This window comes from Carettochelys insculpta, chromosome 4, assembly GCF_033958435.1.
Source record: "Carettochelys insculpta isolate YL-2023 chromosome 4, ASM3395843v1, whole genome shotgun sequence".
In the NCBI taxonomy this organism is placed as follows: domain Eukaryota; kingdom Metazoa; phylum Chordata; order Testudines; family Carettochelyidae; genus Carettochelys; species Carettochelys insculpta.
Window position 1 is genome coordinate 66670962 of NC_134140.1, and position 9749 is coordinate 66680710.

The 9749-nt window shown below is 45.6% G+C and overlaps 1 protein-coding gene across 2 annotated transcripts in view; it reads right to left on the reverse strand.

Moving 5' to 3' along the window:
• The window catches only part of CEP44 (centrosomal protein 44), a 117409-nt gene extending 108783 nt beyond the window's left edge, over positions 1 to 8626 (reverse strand). For both annotated transcript variants that reach the window (XM_074993003.1, XM_074993001.1), the window contains exons 1-2: positions 7295 to 8626; positions 6461 to 6555 (exon numbers count right to left, since the gene is read on the reverse strand). The gene's annotated coding sequence lies outside the window, so the exon portion shown is untranslated. The remainder of the gene's footprint in view (positions 1 to 6460; positions 6556 to 7294) is intronic.
• Positions 8627 to 9749: the final 1123 nt, after the last annotated feature.

Sequence of the window (9749 nt, forward strand, 5' to 3'; positions counted from 1 at the left end):
CAGTTGCACTAAACAACACAAGATCCACAGAGCCGACAACTGGTTGCAGACCCTGTGCCTGCAGCATGGATCCCCAGCTGCCGCAGCAGCAGCCAGAAGCCCTGGGCTAAGGGCTGCTGCCCACGGTGACCATAGAGCCCCGCAGCGGCTGGAGAGAGAGCATCTCTCAACCCCCCAGCTGATGGCCGCCATGGAGGACCCGCCAATTTCGACTTTGTGGGACGCGGATCGTCTACACGGTCCCTACTTCGACGATGAACGTCGAAGTAGGGCGCTATTCCAATCCCCTCATGAGGTTAGCGACTTCGACGTCTCGCCGCCTAACGTCGAAGTTAACTTCGAAATAGCGCTCGACGCGTGTAGCCACGACGGACGCTATTTCGAAGTTAGTGCCGCTACTTCGAAGTAGCATGCACGTGTAGACACAGCTCTAGAAATACAGATATAACCTACATATCTCTAACTCACAGTACAAAGGTGATATAAACATATAAACAAGATCAGCACACTTGGCTAATTGTAACACTTTCACAGATACTTTATGTGGCATATCTGGCATTATTCATTGAAATTTTACAATATTGATATTTATAATAAAGTGCTGACGTAGTCTGTACAAAACAAAAAGCAGTCAAGTAGCACTTTAAAGACTAGCAAAATAGTTTATTAGGTGAGCTTTCGTGGGACAGACCCACTTCTTCAGACCATAGCCAGACCAGAACAGACTCAATATTTAAGACACAGAGAACCAAAAACAGTAAGCAAGGAGGACAAATCAGAAAAAGATAATCAAGGTGAGCAAATCGGAGAGTGGAGGGGTGGGGGGGAAGATCAAGAATTAGATTGAGCCAAGTATCTAATTCTTGATCTTCCCCCCCACCCCTCCACTCTCCGATTTGCTCACCTTGATTATCTTTTTCTGATTTGTCCTCCTTGCTTACTGTTTTTGGTTCTCTGTGTCTGAGTCTGTTCTGGTCTGGCTATGGTCTGAAGAAGTGGGTCTGTCCCACGAAAGCTCACCTAATAAACCATTTTGCTAGTCTTTAAAGTGCTACTTGACTGCTTTTTGTTTTGATAGGGTATAGACTAGCACGGCTTCCTCTCTGTTACAAGAGTCTGTACAGCGTCACATTAGCCAACATGGCAGAAAAAAGCGAGTGATACCACACAAAGTAACAACATCCATTTTGGGGAGGTGTGCTCACTGGATAACTCATTATCAAAAGCCACAAGAACCCATGTTATACCCACCCAATTTGGTATTCTGGTCCATAAGACTGACCCTTTTTCTGAGCAAAAGAAGGTTGATGCCCATTCTGCCAGGCAAAACACAGTGGTGCTCTTCCTGATAAATTACCAAGGAGGCCCCAGGCTTCCATATTGTATTCCATCAGTAACAACTCACCTGTGGGAATGCTGTGGCTCAAACAGAGCAATCAAATCAGCAGTGTATCTGACCAGTGTGATGCATGCTCTGGGGGACAATCTGAATACCAGATGGTCTCTGAATGAAGCTCTACAAAATAGAACCTTCGAGAGAGGTATTTGCCACCAGCCACATCATCAAGTGTTGGAGCTTCTGCTTGAGAGCTTAAACTGGGTAAAAATGTGATTTTTTTCCATCCATATGCTGTGGGATGTGCTAATAGTCACCTTTCACCTACTCTTTATACTCCCAAAAGTCCCATAGAAGATTTGACAGGACCAGGCGTAAATAATGATATATTCAGCATGGACATGAACACTTTGTTTTCAAATCTCCTAACCTTTCTGAAAGAGCCCCTGTTCTTGTTTCTGAAGGAAAGTCTGATCCTGCATCTGGATCTTAAATCTCTTCCTAGCAGGCTGGGACTAGGTTTGTTAGCAGTCTAACTGTACACATTGTCAATACATGTTAATAACATATTGGAATCATGAAAACCATCCACCAGATGTTTCCAAGCTGTCAGATAGAAGGATTTTGAAGTTTGGGGAAATATCAAGGGAAATAACTTCAAGATCTTGTCCCATTTTTATCATTCTTGTCTTTTATCTTTAATAAAGTAAGATCGCTCTCTTTACAACGGTGAAAGATACATGGCCTGCTACTATTTTCCCACAATATATTAAAATTCCATTCCTGTGAATTGTCACAAAGATACTTATGGATAAGGACTATGTACTTCATTTCAGACACAAATTTATCTTCATTCTATCCACATGCAGACCTAGGCCTATTAAGTCCCAATCACTGACAATTAGAATTCTGGACAGTGGGAATATGTTTATATAAATCATCTCCCATGTCAAATCTATTAATTATTTCAAGATTCTCCATCTACTGTTTTAATTGCATCCTTCAGTGTGAGTTTTCATCCCACATTATGTCCCACAGCTGGACATCAGCAAAATGAGACAAAGAATTTATTTTGGCAGTAAAAGCTATGAAGATGCCATATAATCCTTTGTTAGGGTAAATATTATCGCAATCGTCAACCAAGTTTACAGCAATCAAGATTGGTAAATACAACATTGATCTCTGTCCCATTACCTTGTGTGATGGTTCGTGGTAAAAAGAGTCTGCCACAGATTTTGCGAGCAAAACAAGATATTCGTAAGCTGCAATTCAGCAAATTTTATTCACAGAAAAGCACGGTTAACTTTCAGTATGTGAGTAATCCTAACCTTATTCAGCAAAGTCCTTCAGTATGTTCTTATACTTAAGTGTGTGAATAATCCCTTCCTTAATCAGTAAAGCACATATTTAGCTTTAAGCTCATCGTTAAGGCCAGTTGAAGCCAATAAGCCTCACACATGTGCTTAAATGCTTTGCTGCATCTGGCTCTGTAGAGCCTTTGCAGATGCTGAGGAAACCAATGGGAGCTGAATCAGATCCTCTATGATTTGTATTACAAAAGGTAACCACAGAATGTAAATGCATATGATAGAAATGACCATAAAACAAAATAAACCAATAAAAATGAAATGAGGACAAGGCCTGTATATAGGCAATATCATCACAAAGAAATGGGATTTGGACCACTCTAAGCAAAGTAGCCTGAGTCCTTCAAGAGCTAGACCAAACTAACTGCTCTGAGAACCAAAAATGTAGATGTAGCTCATGATCCTGCAAGGCCTTCCATTGGTGCAAAAGTTCTTCTAGAACGAGGAACAGCATGCAGGATGGGTTCACATTCTTCTTGCACTTTTCTCAAAGCTCTTTATTACCATTCCCATTTTACAGAAGGAGAAGCTGAGGCACAGAGAAGGACTGCATATTGCAGTGTCTTCTGTTAATTCACTAGTCGTATGTATGGGACTAATTTTTAAGTTGTTCAGGGGTTTATTATTGGTATTTTTGTTTTGTTGGTTTACTTTAGAGAATGATGGCAAAGAGTTTATTGGGAGTATTTGATACTCAATGGAGCAGGTATTTGGGTACAGCCAGAGTGAATTGAACACAAGTCAGAGAAGGTAGTAAGCAAAACTCTTTGCAACTGCCCTAATACTGAACGCATCATGACTTCGCGGCTTGGTCAAAGCAGTCTGATGGCTGCTCTAATTTATTCCAGCCTTAAATGACTACAGAATGCCAAAAAACACAATTTAAGATCACTTTTGGTGGGCCTGTACCTCATTTCTGCAGCAACATCCCTTCACCCTACTGGGAAAAATGTATGGCATACCAGACCCTAAGCTGGCTTTATGCCCCACTGGCTCTCCCTGGCATTGGAGAGATCCTTCCTGGAGACAGTGAACCAGCTGTACGGACAAGTGCCACTGGCAAAGTAGAACAAAGCAGCTATGATGAACTTGAGGTAAGGACTCAGGGCTTTTATTTTGTTTAACATTTTGGGGGAATTTATCAATGTTTATAAAACCTGACAATTAAGGCACAGTGGGTGGAGAGATGATGGGTATCTCCCAATCCCTGTGGGCCTGACGCTTCAGTGGTCAGATAGTTTGACCACTGTGAACTGGCTTCTCACCTATCTCATTCCCACACTGCAAAGAGAAAATAGATGGGGCTGGGCTAAGGAGCTAAGGTCAGTAAGAGGCCATGTCTACCAAGGAAAGCATCTGGAGACTGTCTATAACTTACTCCCTTAACCACTGTGAGACTGGCTGGCTAGCTCCCTCTCTGCATAACACCCAACACTAACAGGCAGTTACTTTACATTGTGCTATTCAGTGCAAAGGAGTTCCAGTTCTTGTGAGATATGGATTAAAATAGGTAAAACCCAAATACTTGCTTTTTTTCAACACTAGGGAATTTTTCACAGAAAAGTAGTAAAAATGAAAATGAAGGACCCAAGGCTATGTCCAGTCTGTCGCTGTTAGGCCAGGTCTACACTAGGGGATAAGTTTGAATTAAGATACGCAACTCCAACTACATCAATTACATAGCTGGAGTCCACTTACCCTGACTCGAACTTTGGCTCTTAATTTCTCCTGTCAACTTCCCTTACTCCTCACCATTGCGAGGAGTACCAGAGTTGACGGGAGTGCCCTTGATGTTCCATTTAGTGTGTCCCTACTAGATGTGCTAAATTGAACCCCAGAAGATCAACCTCCGGAGCTTTGATCCGTTGGTAAGTACAGATGCGCCCTTAGTCATGACAGGTTATAGAAGGAGCATGGTATTGGTTTTGTTCCCCCACTAGATAATCAGGAAGAACTAAGAGGGGCTGAAGCAGCCAAGGAGTACAAGAAATACAGAATTTACAGGATCAGTGAGATGTCATTAAATCCCTTCCTTTCTGGCCCACACAGGCATTCTGCAAGGCATTAATCCTATAAACATATGGAACCACTGGAAGAGCAATTATCTCGATGCAGAATTCAACTTTGCCATCACATTCACAAAAAGCAAGCATATGAGGGAGTTTTTTTTTTCCAGGGCAAATACTAATGTGAGTATAAAATCATCTTATTCCAAAGAGCTAAGGCATACGTGTATATAACATTTGATCCCTACAAGCATTTATACAAATAAAATTCAATTGCTCATAGGTTCGCAACATGAACAAAGAAGGGATGAACAAACCAAAACAATTCATTTTTACATGCGACTACACAGTTTCAATGTTTGCTGTTCATTACTCAATTTATTCCTGTTCTGGGCATGTCTCAGTGCACAGAGATTACAGTGATACACCCTATCTCTATAAATACCTACAAATACAGCAGCCTCAGCTCTTATTCCGTCTCCCTCTCCACGCAGAGCTGTTGGTGCCTTTTTAGGTGTTGTGCCTTGTTCCTAAAACAGCACTCTCTCCTCCCCCAATTCATGGAAGCCAAGTAGTTGGCTCCTCTTCAAGTCCCTACTAATCTGACACTTATATTTTCAGTGGCACTGCCCACTACTTCTGTAGACCCTGATGTGCAACAAATTATATATATACACAACAATAAGCAAGGAATCTGCAAAGAACAATTTATGTGAAATAATGCTATCCCAAAGGCTGTATCCCTTTCACCATGCTCTCTATTTAATTCTTACTTGCCATAGGCTGTCCTCATTATTTGTTGTTATATCTGTGTATATTATGTGGTAAGCTCCTTGAACTGGTGGCTTTTGGGGCTTGTGATAATCATTTCTTACTTAAGGACCCTGCAAGAACAAAAGGGGATTCTAAAACTGGCATTTTTAATCTCATCTGCATTAAGTCAAAGAGTTTCCTCACTCCCTTTCTAAACCTGAAGACTTGAGACCGACGTGATTATCCCTTTGGTATAGCCTGTGCTTATTTAAAGACAGAACGTCCTATACTAATTCCTTAACCACCTAAAATTTAGCTCCCTAGTAATTACTTTTTATATAGACACACCAGATAAATATATGTTCTTATATTTAACTGGGGAGCTTGTATGTAAAAGTAATATATTGTAGGGAGCTAAAATTTAGGTGATAACGGAACTGTTTTAAGACTCTCTCGCTAAAAATAGGTGTGATATATTAAAGGGATGACCATTTGGGTCTCAAATTTTCAGATGCAGAAAGACGGAGGAACTTGTTTGACTTAATGCAGATGAGAAAAAAAAATCTAAGGTAAACACTGACATTGTTTGGGGGCAGGTTGTGTTTATAAAATGGGAGCAAAGAAATTGCTTTTTGAAGTAGTGTGTGTGAGAGAGAGACAGACTTTTACGCAGTTTACAATAGCAAATCAGCGTATCTGACAACGTACGTAATTAGTGATTCTTATTTGCGAATTACTCTTGTAGAATCAAGGGCACGTTTCAATCAAAAAAATGGTGGAATAGTATGCAGTTTTATTGGCTTTAATGGAGTGGCAGACACTTTCACCTAATCTAAATTTTATTCAAGAATCCATTTTTTTTCACCTTCATACACTGTATTGCTATCACACAAAAATATAAAACAAAATTTTATTGGCTGAAAATGCTGAGATCACAGTCATTAAACATCACCTGGTGGTGCTGTTTCAACCACGAAATCTGCTGTTATTCCTCCTACCTTACATTGGTGTTCCACTGCTCTCTCTGTCTCGCTCTCTCTCTCTCTCTCTCATAGTGTAGTGCAACTGTTGAAAATCTTTAGGGTATATACATCTGGGAAGACAAGTAAAGAAAGTGTGGTTACTTCAGATAAGAGGAGACCTCCTGGGGAATAGCACTTCTTCATGTATTTATAGTATTTAGCTCATACAGGGGAGGAATATGCATATAGGCCAGATCTTAAAATGGTTTAAATTAAGGGAACTCTTGACATAAGTGGAACTGTGCTGATTTACACTAGCTGAAAAAATCTGGCCCTCTTCTCCAACTCAGAATCAAGCTCCATTATTTTCATATTTGGAGGCGGGGGGGCGGGGGGAAATATGATTCCTGAGCTCTTCTGGTGTCACTAACCTGTTGCATTTTCCTGTGGCATGAATTGTTTGGTAAAACCCTTTTATAGATAAAACCTCTCATTGTCTCCAAAAAGTGCACGTGTTTTAGGCACCTATATTTCTTTGTCATTGACTCTTCTTAATGTGAAAACAAGGATATTATATTTCGCAAGAACTGTTGCCTTAAATTACAAATGTTTTAAATTAATGTAAAATATACAGATGACTGAAGTACAAAAAAGCTCTTATTCTGACTGAAATCTCTAGTAAACTTTGACCAGTTTTAGAGATATTATAAAGCACTTTTACATTGCCACATTTAACATTTTTAGCAGTATATTCTTGAATTCCTGTCTTCCCCAATATCAATATCTCAGAGAATTAAAAGGCACGACCAACTTCAGTGAATGAATGTGAATGTGTGCGTGTCACAGACAGCAAATATATAAAAGACCAACCTCATAATGAAGGCTTTTGTTTATCTGTTGTACACTTTGCTGATGGTAGAATCTTTGTATGTAGTATTTCTTCTGGAAAAATGTATAATTTTAGAGGGGCAATTGCTAAAATTATTAGAACGTTCAAATGGGTAGGCAGAATAAGGCTTATTCTTTGGGAATATTTTAAGCTCTCATGACAGGATATTTTAGGATTTTTTTAAATATGGTTTTGTACAAATTTGTACAAATTTACAAGCAAGTTATCAGTGGAGATCTGACCTCCCAAAGAGAATCAAAAGAAGAGTCAGATCATTACTGGTCCTGGTCCCATCACAGCTGGTTGAGGCAGAACAAATCTTAGCAGGACAGTTAGACTTGATGCCTCTTGCGGGCTCTTCTCAGGCCCTCTGTGAAGGCACAGGGAACATTGTTGAAAGGGTGTGAGCTTTGCCTCCCTTCCCACAGACAGAACTATACCTTCGAAGAGGAGAGGGCCTGTGCCAGTTATTTGCTGTAGCATCAGGGACAAGAGAAGCTGCCAGACAGCAGAATTCAGCGAAGCAAGCTTTGGAGATGGAAGGGCAGTCCGGAAAAAATTAACCCCTGTCCTTGCTCAAACTCTAAGCTTGCGCAGGGTATTTCTGGAAGTATAAGGAAGGGGAAACCCTTAACTGAGAAGGGCGAGGGACCAGGACTTCGCTCTACAGTTCAATCGTTCCAAGGATCTTATGATCTTCCCCGGTGGTAAGAACTGGGGCTCCTTTTAGGCCAGGTAAACTGGAAGAAATCCATTGACAAGGAACGATTCGCTTCTCATCGGCACCGCATCCATGCAGTCGCACAGGCACGACGGTCCTCGCGGGTCCCAGCTCAGGAGACACCACACTGCGCATCCGCCTCTGCCGGCCGGGGCAATCAATCGCTCTTCTTGCAACCACCTCTGCGGGTCACTCCCCGGCCCCACGCAGGGCGAGGGGGGCGGGAGGCTTTTCACCCCGCGGAAGCAGGCCCCGATGGAGCTCCTTTCCTGCGGGCTTCTCCAGCAGCAGCTGCTCGGCGATCTCCCCCGGATGCAAAGTGCCCACCGATGCCCGGGCAGGGGACTCCCAGCGGAGGATGTGCTCGAGGGCAGTCTAGGGGCTGGCTCGGTTGGCTCAGTGGGTTGCCCGAGGAAGGCAGGCGCCGATCGCCCGAGAAAGAGGCCACGATCCTGCTGGCAGCGACCCTTTGCACTGCAACCCTGCAGCCCAGTTAGGAGAACGGGGACGAGCAGCAGCTCCCACGCGCGGATCTGAGCGCCTGTGAAAGGGCATTTGCACCCCCCCCCCCGAGACGAACCGGCCAGGCTAATTGGCGATCTAGCGACCCCCCCGCGCGCCGGCCTCGGCCCAGATGGTCCCGAGAGGCGACTCCCTCGCGTTGTTCCGCAGCCAAAGCGCAGCGAAGTAGCAACGACTTCCTGGGAGCGTTTTCCCGCCCGGCGCAGGCAGCGCACGTGGATCTACCTGTCCCCGGGGCTCGGGCCTGGGAGCCGCCGGTCGCTCGAGCAAAGGAATCCGCCCGGCAGCGCTTCGCCCGCAGAGGAGCCGGTCGATCCATTGCACCGCTCACCCACCCCCCACTTTGTGCCGGTTTCGTCTCAGGACAAGGGCACCGCCTCAGCCAGGCCGGGGGGAGCGGCTGCACGTCGGGGACATTGTACCGCAATGGCGGCCCCTCTCGGGCCGGGTGAAGGGGAACTTTTGGCAGCACGCGTGGCAGATCGGCTCGGGGCTTGGGCCGGCCTGTCAGGCTACGAGAAGCGAGCGCCCCGCGCCATCCCAGCGCCTGCGGGCAATTGACCTACCCGCCCCCCCCTCCCCCGCGCCGCAGCGTTCCCCTCGGGTTTGGGATTGAGGGTGGGACCTGGGATTGGGTTAAAGACAGGAGCGAGCCCTCCCCGCGCTCCCCGCTCAGGCCCTCCGGCTGCAACGCCGCTGCGGGGTTATGAGCGTCTCGCCCGTGTCACCAGCACATAAATCACGCGCCGAGAGACACGCGGGCCGGGCTGCTTCGGCGGCGTGGGCAAGGACCGCGCGGCCGGCAGCGGGAGGGCTCCTGCCCGGCTGCCCCTGGGCGATCACGTGGCCTCCGGGGCCAGCCGAGACGGGCACGTTCATCCCGCCAGAGACACGCGCTCCCGCCCCCCGCGTCCTGGAGGCGCTGAGCTGGGCCGATCCTGCCTGGCGAAGCGGGCGGGGGCCCCGGGGTTCCTCCGCCTGGTTGAAACGCGCCTGGCCCGAACACAGCCCTCCGCGCGGGCTGTTTGAAGTCCCGGGGTTAGGAATGCAGATAAGAGGAATCTGGGGCTAGATACCACAAGGCCAGACACGAGATAACCTTCCCGCTGCCCCAGCCCCCGCAAGGGGCCTGGCGGGGGGCGGTTCTTCACCTTCCCAGAGCAGGAGGACAAGCCGCCCGGGGTCCCCCCTTC